This window comes from Ipomoea nil, unplaced genomic scaffold, assembly GCF_001879475.1.
Source record: "Ipomoea nil cultivar Tokyo-kokei standard unplaced genomic scaffold, Asagao_1.1 scaffold2700, whole genome shotgun sequence".
Taxonomy (NCBI): Eukaryota; Viridiplantae; Streptophyta; class Magnoliopsida; order Solanales; family Convolvulaceae; genus Ipomoea; species Ipomoea nil.
In genome coordinates this window covers 734575-749086 of record NW_017619128.1, presented here as the reverse complement: position 1 = coordinate 749086, position 14512 = coordinate 734575, and positions in this window count along the sequence as shown.

The window sequence follows — 14512 nt, the reverse complement described above, 5'->3', positions numbered from 1 at the left end:
GTAGAACTCATTGAGTTGCCCCTTGACATTTGCATTCAATCCTCCAACTTGTCTCTCAAGTGCTTGGTGGGTGTCGATCAAATGTTGTTGACTCCTCCGATTTTCATCAAAAGATGTTTCAAATTTTCCACCTTGAGTATTGACAACATGATCCACATGAGTGTAGATGCCTTGAAACATGCTTTCCATTCGGTCAACAAGGCTTAGTACAACTTTCTCCAGATTTTCCAATTTTTCCTTTGAGGTTGTGCCATCAATGTCTTGCTCTTCTCGGGTTGTGGGAACACACCTTGCTCCTTCTTGAGCAGAATTGACTTCAAGCATGTGAGATTGTGCTTGATTTTCCACTTGATATCCTTCTCTTTCCGGTGTGTGTAACACGTGCGTGTCACCTTGTGCACTTTCTGCATGAATGGATTGAATTTCCTCCGTGTGTTGGCTAGCTTGCATGGCATTTTGATCTTGACTTATTTCAGTGAAATTCAAAACACTCACATCATATAAGCCACTGTCCATTAAATGTGCACCACATGTGACAATTACTTCTTCTACATTCCTTGTGACAAATTCATCAATGTCAACTAAGAAATCGTCTTCCGTAGGCATATCTCCTTGGACTGTGACATCAACAGTAGCTTCGGCCAACTTAGCTTTCAATTTATTCACAAATATTCCATTCACCGTAGACATCAAAGTTGCATGGCCAACATCAAAATTACCAATCCAATTCAAGGAAAATAATTCTTCTTCTTGCATACTCGGTCCTTTTGTTATCAAATCTTGATAAGAACCAAGTCTCCATTTTCTCCAATTTAAGACTCTTCGGTATTCATTCACTAATACCAAATCAAGTCCATCAACTTGATAAATCTCCTCATTCATCATTGACTCTATTTCGGCAATTTGGGAAAAAGGATTCAATAAACTTTGGCTTGTATTGGGATTGTGACTTATGGTTGGATTTTGGCTTGTGGTAGGATTTTGGCTTGTGTTTGGATTTTGGCTTGAGGTAGGGTTTTCATGGGATTGAGTTGAGGGTTGAGAAGATAAACCAAGAATTTCTACAATTGGTCTTTTCCTAGTAGGAATGCCTCTCGGTTTCCTTTTTCTTTTGGAGTTCAAATCAGTTGATTCTTCATGATCTTTAAACAAAATTCGGTTACTTCCAAAAGGCTTTCTTGATCTCATTGGTAACCCTTTCATTTTTATAATTTCACCAATAAGCAAACCGAACCCTAGGATGCGGTTGAACTTCCCATTCCTAATTTTCGCACCTTTCACAAAATGTGCAATCCGGCTCAAGATAAGTTTACTCCAGTCACCCCTAACTCCATTCATCACAACATGCAAATATCCAATTCTCACGGGTGATATATCCTCCATACTATTCAGTTTGCACAATACACATTTATAGAGAATTCTAACTAGCATCTCATACTCAAGCTTCAAATCAGATTTTTGACCGGAAAGATTTGGTTCGAGAGAAGCATTCTCATTCCGAATTTCTGTCCAAATTTCCGTGTGATCATATGTGTGAACATCTAAGTCCAACAGTGGTTGTTCTGGACTAGATATAGGCAGTCCAAAGGTTGTGTGCAACTCATGTTCATCAATGGTGATGAGAGTTCCATTCACGGTGGACTCAATGGTCCAACCAACAACCTTGGCATTCATATAAAAATCTGCTACATCTTCATCATAAAATCCTGAGTATGGATAAGAACATAACCTCATGAGATTACTTTGTTGAAGGGCATGGATGATTCTTTGTGCAAGATGAGAGTTCTCGGCTTCTTTGAGGAATCCTTGAGGGTCAAAACTTCCTCCGGCCTTGATTCCAACTGCTAGCTTCGTGAGGTTGAGTTGTGTAGAGTGTTCTTCATTCGGTTGAGAGCTTGAATTTCCAATGGCAGCCATAATGTGCTTGGTATTTTTAGAGATTGAGGGATTGAAGATTTTGAAAGAGATGAAGATTGAGTGTTTCGGCTATGGAAGATGAAAGGATTTTGAGAGTTTTGAGTGTAATGGTGGCTCTTCCAACCGGTTGGGTGGAAGGGAGGTGTCTTTACACAAATATCCTCACAATTAAATGTTGACTTTTAATAAGTGAGGGGTATTTTTGATATTCCAATAGCTTCCAACCTTTGACCTAACTGATAGTTAGTTTAGGTTATATATTCTCCATCCAATTTGTCTGCTGATGTGGCACCAAAAATTTAGATACTCGAACTGATTTTACCTGAAATAAAATTCATGGAGCACTAAATCTATTCCGAAAATAATATGTATATATCTACACGTTTTATGTAGATGGAAGAAAGAGAAATCTATTCTTTCTAGACTATTTATTATGCACAACTACCATAAAAAGGTGTTCTTATTTAAGGCAACTTATCATCACACCATCTTGTCACTCTTAAATGGTAAGATTGTGTAGATCTAAATGATTTTTATTTGTGCATATATGTATGTAGATACACAGTTGAAATAGAGATACATGCAATTGAGATAGGTAGACTTTAAATGTAAAGATGTGACAACTTTTGCATGTGTGACACATAGGCACGAAATAAAATCAGATAAAGTATCAAAATTTCAGATGAAAATTGAGCTTATAATTTAAATAGAGTTTAGAGACTTAGCTCAATTCAATCATGCCCATCTCGTGTCTTAATTTTGAAAATCTTGATTCACACAGGCTTTGTGAGAATATTAGCTAATTGATTCTCGGTCGGGATGTATTCGATTGATAATTCCTTCTTTTCAACATGATCCCGGATAAAATGATGTCTCACATCAATGTGTTTTGTTCTTGAATGTAACACGGGATTGTGAGTTATAGCTATGGCACTTGTATTGTCACACAGTATGTTGACATTTTCACAATTCACGCCATAATCTTTCAGCTGTTGTTTCATCCAAAGAATTTGCGCGCAACAACTCCCAGCAGCTATATATTCAGCTTCGGTTGTACTCGTGGCTATGGAGTTTTGCTTTTTGCTAAACCATGATACCAATCTTCCCCCTAAGAACTGGCATGTCCCTGAGGTACTTTTTCGATCGATTTTACATCCTGCAAAATCTGCATCTGAGAAACCAGTTAGTGTAAAATTACCTTCTTTGGGATACCATAATCCCACATTGACTGTTCCTTTTAGGTATCGGATGATTTTCTTGGTAGCAAGAAAATGACTTTCTTTTGGCTTTGACTGGAACCTGGCACATACTCCCACTGAATAAGATATATCTGGTCGGCTTGCAGTGAGGTATAGTAATGATCCAATCATTCCTCGATATTTTGTTTCGTCAACGTCCTTGCCTTCATCAGCTTTATCCAATCTTAAAGATGTGCTCATTGGGATCTTGATTGAGGATTTTCCATCTTGACCGAATTTCTTTATAAGATCTTTCGTGTATGTGGCCTGATTGATGAATATTCCTTCATTGAGTTGCTTTACTTGTAAACCAAGAAAGTAGTTCAACTCTCCCATCATGCTCATCTCGAACTTATTCTGCATTAGCTTGGAAAATTTCTCACATAAAATTTTATTAGTACTACCAAAGATAATATCATCGACATAAATTTGTACCAATAAAATGTGATCATTTTCTTGAATTCTAAACAAGGTTTTATCAACAAGGCCTTTTGTAAAACCACAGTTAATTAGGAACGTTGATAGAGTGTCATACCAAGCTCTCGGTGCTTGTTTTAACCCATATAACGCCTTCTTTAATCTGTAGACCTTATTAATATCACCTTTTACCTCGAAACCGGGAGGTTGTTCAACGTAGACTTCCTCTTCAAGTAAGCCGTTTAAAAATGCACTTTTCACGTCCATTTGATAGACAGTGAAATTCTTGTACGCGACATAGGCTAGAAATATTCTGATGGCTTCCAGTCTTGCAACGGGTGCAAACATTTCATCGAAATCTATGCCTTTTTCTTGTGAATATCATTTTGCCACTAAACGTGCTTTATTTCGTATGACAATTTCATCCTCATTTGCTTTATTCCGAAAGACCCATTTTGTTCCAATTACATTGTAATTTTCAGGTCTTGGAACTAATTCCCATACGTCACTTCTTTTAAATTGATCGAGCTCTTCTTGCATTGCATTAATCCAATCTGGATCACTTAGAGCTTCTTCAATGCTTGTGGGCTCCACCTGAGAAAGAAAACAAGAAAATAAAGTATGTATATTTGATGACCTTGTTTTTACTCCTTCTCGTGGATCTCCAATCACTAGCTCTGGAGGGTGATTTTTGAGCCATCTCAAGTCAGGTTGTAGGTTGCATGGGCTTTCCACGTTTCCTTGCTCAGTAGGTAAGTTGGAGGTAGAAACATTTTGCTCATCAGATTGATCTCCAACTTGTGTTTCAACTTGAGAATTTTGACTTTCCACGTGGGGATCTTCATTGACTTCCACGTGTCCTTCACTATTGCAATCAATGTCCAATTGCTCCATACCCTGTACAGTTTGATCTTTAAAAGATATGTCAGTATCATTAAATGATTTTTCAACTTGACAACTTTCCTGATCATTTTTGTTGCTCTGGGTTTTCTTCTTATGAGCTTCATCAAATGTAACATGAATTGATTCTTCTACCACCATTGATTTCTTGTTCAATACTCTGAATGCTTTGCTGGTAGATGAATATCCTAAAAATATTCCTTCATCTGCACGCTCATCAAAAGTCTTTAGATATGTTTTACCATTATTAAAAATAAAACATTTGATGCCAAAATAAAACATTTGATGCCAAAAGTATGAAAATAATTAAGTTTAGGTTTTCTCCCTTTCCATAATTCGTACGGAGTCTTATTGTAAGACTTGAGTATCAAGCTCCGATTTTGCGTATAGCAAGCGGTGTTGATTGCTTCAGCCCAATATCTTTTAGGTAGCTCGGCTGACGTAATCATCACTCGTGCGACTTCTTTTAGCGTTCTATTTCTTCTTTCGGCTACACCATTTTGTTGTGGTGTACGTGCGGCAGATAATTGATGTAGAATTCCTTGAGAATTGCAGTAGGCTTTAATTACTTGATTCACGAACTCTGTTCCTCGATCAGTTCGGATTTTTGCAATTTTCAAGTCTTTCTCGTTTTGTAGCAGCTTGAGTAGTTCTGGCAGCTTTTGCTCGACTTCGTTTTTCTTTTTGAGAAATATCGTCCATGTGTACTTGGAAAAATCATCAACAACAACTAGTGTATATTTCTTACCACTTAGACTTGCAGGGTCTACTGGACCGAATAGATCCATGTGTAGTAGACTCAGCGGTCTTGTTGTAGATTCTTGGGCTTTGGATTTGAAAGATGACTTGATTTGCTTTCCTCTTTGGCAAGCATCACATATTTGATCTTTCTTGTAGACAATATCGGGTAGACCTTCAACGAGTTTGTTTCTTGCTAGCTTGTTGATAGTCTTGAAGTTTAAATGATTCAACTTCTTGTGCCATTCCCAACTTGTTGCGTGTGAGTTGTTTGCTAGTAGACACACTGATTCTTTTGTTGTCTTCCAATCCACAACATACATATTTTTCTTCCTTATTCCTTCGAGCACAACTTCTCCCGAGGAATTATTCTTCACTTGGCACTTGTCTTTGAAGAACTCAACTAGATATCCTTTGTCACAAAATTGAATTGTACTTAACAAGTTGAATTTTAGACCTTCAACAAAGGATACATCTTCGATTTTCAGACCATTTCGAAAAATTGTACCAATTCCGTTTGTTATGCCGTATCGTTCATTTCCACCGAATATGACTTTTGGTCCTTCGATATTTTTAAGATTCACAAGACTAGATTTATTTCCAGTCATGTGTCTAGAACATCCACTATCGAAGTACCAAACTTCCTGCAAACAAATTAAACAGTTTTAGGTACCCAACTTGATTTGGGTCCTTGAGTGTTAGTCATTTTTGGTACCCAAGTCCACCTTGTACTCACTGATCTAAGTTTAGGTGCTTGGTAACCATTAAACACATTATAATCATAATTAATTTTTGAAAACAATTTTTGTGCCGGTTTTTGAAAATTGACTCGATTTTTTTGGCACGTGGGAGATAGATTGTTTGAGCCTATGATAAGCATTAAATCTGGACTTAGTCCATGGTTTAATATTATCAAACCAATCTTGTCTAGGGGGATAAAATCTCCCTGCCTCAATTCTTGGATTCCTTCCCATCCTCCTATGAGGGCTTTGTGCACTAGACTCATTGGTGTATTTCCATTTAGGAACAAACTTTTGCCTTTTTGTATACTATTTAGGCGAAATATTCGGCCTAACAGTATTAATTTTGACATTTGTTTGGTAACCAATTCCTTGTCTCACTGTGCTTTCTTGACCTTTAACAAATTTTACTACTTGGACTTTATTATTTAAAGTAGTAGTAGAATTGGCCAAGTTCTTGGAGGCTTGAGAACATGATGGATCATAACCGAGTCCGGTTTTATCACTTGAGGGTTTTTGCATATTTACCATTTTGTCCATTATTTTGGATGAATGTGTAAATGTTGTTATAACCTCTCTATGGTTGTGTTCTCTCACTTCCCTTGATTTACACTCTTCTTGAAGACAAATAATTTTATCTTTCAAGTCTTTCACTTCAAGTAGAGCATTTTGCAATTTCTCATTTATTTAATCTTTTTCGAGAATCAAAAGACAATTGCGCTCTTTGAGTTGAGAGTGAGTGTCCATTACGGTTTGACATTCTTCCATTAAGTGAAAGAAGGACTCTCTAGAAAATGAAGAATTGACAGAATCATAAGAGTTAGATGTTACCTCATTTTCTTCATTTCCATTTGCCATAAGACACATGTCCTCGTAGGGTGAGTTGTTGGAGATGCTCATGCAAAACATTGCATTGTCATCCTTTGAGGTGTCACTTTCATCACTTGAAGATTCTTCTGACTCACTTATTTCAAGTGGGTCACTAATAAGTGCTTTTCTTCTCTCCTTTGTGAACCTTTTATCTTTGGGCTTGAATTCTTCCTGTTGAGAGTTAGAAACATTTGTATATTGACTTTTACTTACCTTAGGGTGTGGACAACTTGCTGCAAAGTGTCCAGGCTTTCTACAATTGTAGCATAAATTCGAATCTTCCTCAATAATTTCTTTCTTCGAATTCTTTGTTGCATTCCACGATTTCCCTTGTGGATTTTTCTTGTAGTTGCTTCTCTTCATGAATTTCCTAAATTTCTTGACAAAGAGAGCAAATTGATCATTAGGTAATAATTCAACATTTTGTACTGACCTTGAAGTTGATGGTTGTTCGGCTACAAGTGCGATGTTCTTTTCTTCATGATCTTCCTCTAATCTTGATTTCATCTCAAATTCATAAGCTTTTAGATCACTAAAGAGCTTATTGGTCGATAGGGTTTTTAGATCCCTATGATCTCTCATGGCCGTGACCTTCATGTCCCATGTAGATGGTAGACCACGTAGAATTTTGAGTGAGATTTCTTTTTGATTAATATCTTTTCCAAGATCATTAATCTCTCCTAAGATTTTGGCAAATCTTGTTTCCATGTCGGTAATATTCTCGCCGTTTAGCATTTTGAAATCCTCGAATTTCTTTAATGCTATGGTGAGCTTATTATCTTTTTCTTGCTCGTCTCCTTCACAAATTTGAATGAGCGTTTCCCAAACTTCCTTCGCGGATTGACACTTTCGAACTTTTGGAAATATCGTGTCATCGATAGATTTAAACAAAATATCCTTGGCAATATTGTCCAAGTTATTTCTTGTTCTATCTTCACGAGACCATTCCGCTTTCGGTTTTGGAATGTATTGTGGAGTGTCACTTGTTTGTACGGATGAGGTGTTGACTTGCAAAATCTCAATAGGACCACTTGTAACCACTTCCCACATTTCATCATGTAATGCGGATAAATGTACCTGCATGCAAATTTTCGAATCATCAAATTTCTCTAAGGAAAATAATAAGTTTTGGGCAAGAGCCATATCTCTTTTCATCATCTTGATTTTTCGAGATCTGTCTAGCAGTCAAGATTGATTCAAATAGACAACTGCTCTGATACCAATTGTTGGTCCCGATAGGGTGGTGAAAGTCTAGAGGGGGAGGGGGGTGAATAGACTTTCAAGCTTTTTCGAAATAACTCTTTTGGTAATTTTAACTCTAAGTAGCAAGTAAATAGAGTTAATTTAAACTGCACAGCGGAATAGGTAGTATGTAAAGAGTTATGCCCAAACAATGAATTAAATACGCATGTAAGATGAATAAAGTGACAGAGGTATCTTGAATATATAAAGGAGATGGTGCGCTCAATATATAATAACAATATTCAAGATTATAAATAAATATCGTATCACGTCGACCGTGTGATGAATGTTACATGCAACACGTCAAACTTGCTTAGAAAGATTCAATATTTAAGCTCGAGAAGTTTGAGTCACATGCATACGTGAAAACACACTAAACCCGAAAGATTAAGATTAACTGTGAATAGTAAACGGGTTAGTCGGATAAGATAGGTAGATAGAGCAAATTATGTAAGTGCGGTATGTAAATGAGAGAGGCAATTTATAGTGGTTCGGAAGTGGCGTAATCTTCCTAGTCCACTTTTCTCCTTTCGCGTCTAGGAGAAATTAACTATTTTCCACACACAATTACAATAGTGAATAAGCGCTACACAAGCACTTCTTCCGGATGTTTTGCACACAGCTACACCCAACTCCAAGTGTCTCGCACACAGCTACACTTAACTCCGAGTATTTCGCACACAGCTATACTCAACGCCAACTAAGTGTCTTGCACACAGCTACACTTAGCAACTACGAGTGTTTTGCACACAGCTATACTCTTTTTACAATTACAAATACAAAGGTAATTGTATCTCTCTCCAACTAGATTTTTGAGACTATTCAGACTAAGTCTTTAAGAATATTTGAGCACTTGCACTTTTCGAATTTTGCACTTTGTTTTATCCGTGTGTATTGCACCTCTATCTCGTTGCTCTGCACTTGTTCACTTCTTTTCTTTTTCACAGCTATCTTTGTCTTCAAGTCTTCATGGCTTTTTATAGGCAATCAAATATATCCGTTGGAGTGGGTTAATTTGATTTTTGAAATTTGAATCTTCATAGCCTGATATTGTTGACAATAGTAGGTCTTCAATTTTGATTTGATTGTCAACTTGCCTGACAAATAATATTTTATCACAACTTGATTTTCTAGTTGTTTCTTAAAATATTATTTTGTTGTCATATTGAATATCCAACGTATCTTTGAAATAAATTCATCTGATAGAATTTATTTCTAGGATAAGTTTTTATATTCATGTTTTCATCAATATTTTTCCGTTCTGATCAAATGTCTTTCAGGCAATTTTGGATTCTTGTGGCATGTGGGTAGACTTGGAATAAATTCCTTCGAATTAATCCAATTTCTGATCATCTTGCTTCTTTGCCACATTGTGCTCCTTTGACTTTGAAGATCGTGCTCCTTTGACTTGAACATTGTGCTTTTCTGATTTGGTCACATTGTGCTCCTTTGGACACATCGTGCTTGTTCACATTGTGCTCCTTTAGATACATTGTGCTCCTTAGCACACATCGTGCTCTTTTTAATACATTGTGCTCCTTCAGTAGCATTGTGCTCCTTAGGTAACATTGTGCTCGTCCGAAAACTTGACTTGTAAAAATAAGTCCTTGGGGGGGAATTGATCTTGGGTGTGATCGTTTTGAGTAAAGACTTCTACCATTTCACCGTTAGGCTCATCCAGTCATTCTTTGCAACGCCATTCCTTTATGCTTCTTTCTCGGATGAATACTTGTAGGACCAAAATTAATTTCTCAAATTAATTTTGTTCTTCCTATGGTAGATTCCTTTTGACTCGATATTCTGATTTATGATGCTTGTACTGAAAGACCTAAAAACTAAGGGGATCTAAAGTACATTTGGCTCATCAAAACTTACAAAAATATTCCTATCCGTCTACGTCTTTATTAACAGTAAAAAAAAAGGGCGTCATATAATAAAGTGTTTTTTGAGTTTCACCCGTCTTTTTTTTTTTTTTTTTTTGAATGATATCAACACCAAGGAAACTTTTTTTTACGGGGCAATATCTCTTTGCGGGGGGGGGGGGGGGGGTGCTTTTCAAGCCTCCCATTCCAAATTCATCTCCTACTGCGTTTCTTTCAGCTCGAGCCTCCGCGTCAGTCTAACATGATCGTTTGGGTCATCCACACCATCGTGTTGTTAGTCAGATTGTTTCAATTCTTCTTGTTCAGTCAGTGGGTCTAGAAATATTATCCGTTGTATTTCTAGTCTATGTAATGCATGTCAACTAGGGAAATCATCACGTTTTTCCTTACCGCGTGTTGAGTCTTCTAGTTCATGTATTCTTGATTTATTTTATACAGACATTTGGGGACCAGCTCCCATGCTCTCTAATAATGGCTATCGTTACTTCTTTATTTTCGTTGATGACTACTCTCGTTACACTTGGTATTTTCATATGGCACAAAAATCTGATTTGTATGTAATTTTTGATAAGTTTCGTGCTATGGTTGAGCGATCCTTCAATCGTAAGATTAAATCCATTTAGTTTGATTTAGGAGCTGAACATAAAAAGTTACATTCCACCGTAGCTCAACTAGGCATTATTCATAGACAATCTTGTGCATACACTCATAAACAAATTGGTCGTGTTGAAAGAAAGAATAGACACATTGTTGAAACAGGTTTAGCTCTCTTAAGTCGTGCTTGTGTTCCTTCTAAATTCTAGGATTATGAATTTGAGACTGCGATTTATTTAATTAACAAGATGCCATCTATTGTGCTAAATAAATCAAGTCCTCATCTTTTGTTGCATAAATCCCCTCCGTCATACTCTTATCTCTGTGTCTTTGGGTGTCTGTGCTATCCTTATCTCCGTCCCTACAATCGTCACAAAATGTCTTAAAGATCTTCTACTTGTGTCTTCCTAGGCTATCCTGAGTCTTTTAGGGGGTATAGATCCATGAAATTACAAACTAACAAGATATATGTATGCAAGCATGTTCGATTTGATGAAGGAGTTTTTCCTTTCAGTGCTAAAAATGTTGTGCATGCACCTCTGGTTCAGACAAATCAACCGTGGGCAGAATCTGTGCTTGTTCCAATCCCACCCACTATACGGTTCATGTAACACCCCACTATTTTAACTCTTAATTACAACTCTAAACAGCCATTTACATAACTAAGCAACGGAAATAATAACTAAAAAGATAATTAGTGGGAGTGTCACTGCCACAACCACCACTCCGTGGTGATTGCACAGGCTAAGGGGTAAAACTAGAAATAAGATAAAAATCTGGCATCCAAATAAAATACTGGAATCATAATGGGGAAAAAGTCACCCCACAAGTCTACATCATCCTCAAAACATGATCATCAATAAAACTAGAGTTTAGACATCTCAAACTAAGAGACTAATCTAACTCGATCTCTTCTCATTGCTGGGCCCACCTGAAAGGGATTTTGCAAGCAACACATAGACAAATAGGAAAACACCCGTTAGCACGAAGCTAAGTATAACCACACTCAACCCTGTAAAGCATTCTAGCATTTACTTTGAAAACATTTGATTTCTTTATAAACAATAAACTCATCTCAAATCATCTTTAGATCTAACACATACTTTCTACATGCTTGCACCCTGTTATATCAGCTGGCATGCTCATATATATATATATATATATATATATATATATATATATATATATATATATATATATATATATATATATATATATATCTCAGATTGTTCACTTAAATTCATCAGCATATAAACTCCTCAAATAACATAACAAACAATTCATGCTTATAGATAGGATCATGCTAATAAACCATATAACAGGTATTCTCATGCTTTCATATTATCATCTCATAATTTGATAAACAAGACTTCTAATACAACAAAACGATTATAAATCAACATTCTCATTATGTACTCTCATGCGATACTTTACTCAAATGCAATCTTGTGCAATGCTATAATCATACTCATATGCAATCTCGTACAACAATATACTATTACTCTTATGCAATCTCGTGCAATACTATAGACATACTCATATACAATCTCGTGCGTCAATATTACTCATACTCATATGCAATCTCGTGCAATAATATACTCATAGTCATATGCAACCTCGTGCAATAATATACTCATACTCATGCAATCTCGTGCAATAATATACTCATACTCATATGCAATCTCGTGCAATAATATACTCATACTCATATGCAATCTCGTGCAATAATATACTCATACTCATATGCAATCTCGTGCAATAATATACTCATACTCATATGCAATCTCATGCAACAATATACTCATACTCATATGCAATCTCGTGCAGTAATATACTCATACTCATATGCAATCTCGTGCAATACTATATATATATATATATATATATATATATATATATATATATATATATATATATATATATATATACTCAATCACGCATTATAAAAATAGAGTACTTTCTGTGGAGGCCTCTTTCTTACTTTTGAGTCTCTTTTGAGTCGTTTTCTTTCTCTTGAGTCTCTCTTGACTCACTTTCTTTCTCTTGAGTCTCTCTTGACTCACTTTCTTTCTCTTGAGTCTCTTTTGACTCGCTTTGTTTCTTTTACTCGTAGACAGCTTAGGGTTTGACCGATGCGTGAATTACCCCATCAGGAACGGCATAAATCCGACCCAATATCTCCTACCGTCTACGGAACCAATCTCGTGGTTCTATCTCTGTGGAATCAGGTATCGAACTATTAGTGTGCACACCCCTTAACCAGGATTCCAAGCCTGGTGGGCAGTTTCCAGCCTCATAACGTGGGAATACGCCGTGTTATATATACTGGCACCGCAATGTCCATAAATATCTCCCGAGAGGACATAGTCCAAACGGTATCCTCCAAAACCTCACCGATATAGATAATACATAAATATAACTCTCATGCATGCAACAACTCTAATACTTCTCATTACATCAAAGAATGATATACCACATGCTTATGGGTTTTTAAGGTATTCTTGGGCTCACGTTGGCCCCTTATGCATTTTTGAAATATGACACATGTGAAATGTCAAAATGCTCTATAACATGCTTCTAAACCATGTATAAATTAACATGAAAAACTTAAGAATATAACGTCATGCTCGGTTTGCAACATAGCAATTTCTATACATTCTATCAACAAAACATGCTTCATTTCTCATTGATCAAATATCACAATCTAGTCATGCTTTCATAATAAATCATATTCTCAAATGATCATGCTCCTTTACTCAATAAAAACATCATCAGATCACATAGTCAAATAATTCTTCATACACAATAAACTAGCAAATATATACTGTGTAGCAAATCTTTAATAAAACCTTCATAACATACTCATTTTTAATCCAAATTCAACGAAATCAAAGCCAAAACATGCGTCGAGACGGTCCCGAAGAGCCGAGCCACAAGGGCCCGTAAACACTCGACTCGAAACAACACATAGATGAGCCACAAGGGCCCGGCCACTGCACAGATTCTTCTCAGAATCAAAGTCAGGGACCTGGGACGGGACTCCTCATAGTCCGCCCCATGTACCCCGCTACTCCATCGGGACTAGGTGGCGGCCCTCCTCTAGGGTCGTGCCCTAGTCCCGTGCAACCATGGCTCTAGAAGGCTTTCTCATCTGCAAAACTCAATCCAAACAAGTCCAAAACAATCTCAACAACTCACAAACAAATACTAGATCACTTCTAAGCTTAAAAACAACAAAATCTCATAGATTATACTCATTTCTACTCAATATAAAGGCTTCACAGAGCCAAATTTCAAAGAGGGAGTCCATGGGGTTATACCTCTTGTTGTCTCTTCTTCTTGTATGGATTCCTTCTTCTTCCCAACTCAACCACTATCCCCTTCACCACTTAAATATCTCAAGCAAGCCAAACAACAACACTTAAGTGGAGAACCTCAGAGATTTGAAGCTAAAGAGGAGAAACTAGATGAGCAAAGGGTGAAAATGAGCCTAAGAACTTACTGTGTTTCTTCTTTCTCTCTTGTTGAGCTCTTGCGTGGGAAGACAAAGAATGGAATCAGGGGAAAAGTTTGGCTTTCTATTGCTTTTATATGGGTTCAAAACCCTAGAAGGATACTCAATGATTGGTTGAGGGCAAAGTGGTAATTTTTGGGGTAGTTCTAGCAAAGATCAGACAAGGAGAAATGCTCTTTTTGGTCCACCTTGCAACATGGACCATAGACTAGAAATGCTATTTTAAATACTATGGGGTTGAAAATGAATTTTCTCAAAAAGCTAATTAGATGAACCCTTGTTTAAAATCTTTTTGAATTCTCCTGGTCTCACTCTGATAAATTTCACGATTTAAATCTTGGTACGCGAAGTACCCGAAAATTTAGGAATTTTCTAATAGAATCAATTTTGGTGTTGAATTAATTTAAAATGTGACAAAAATAATTTATTCAAACACCAATTAATTGCAAAAATTTTTAA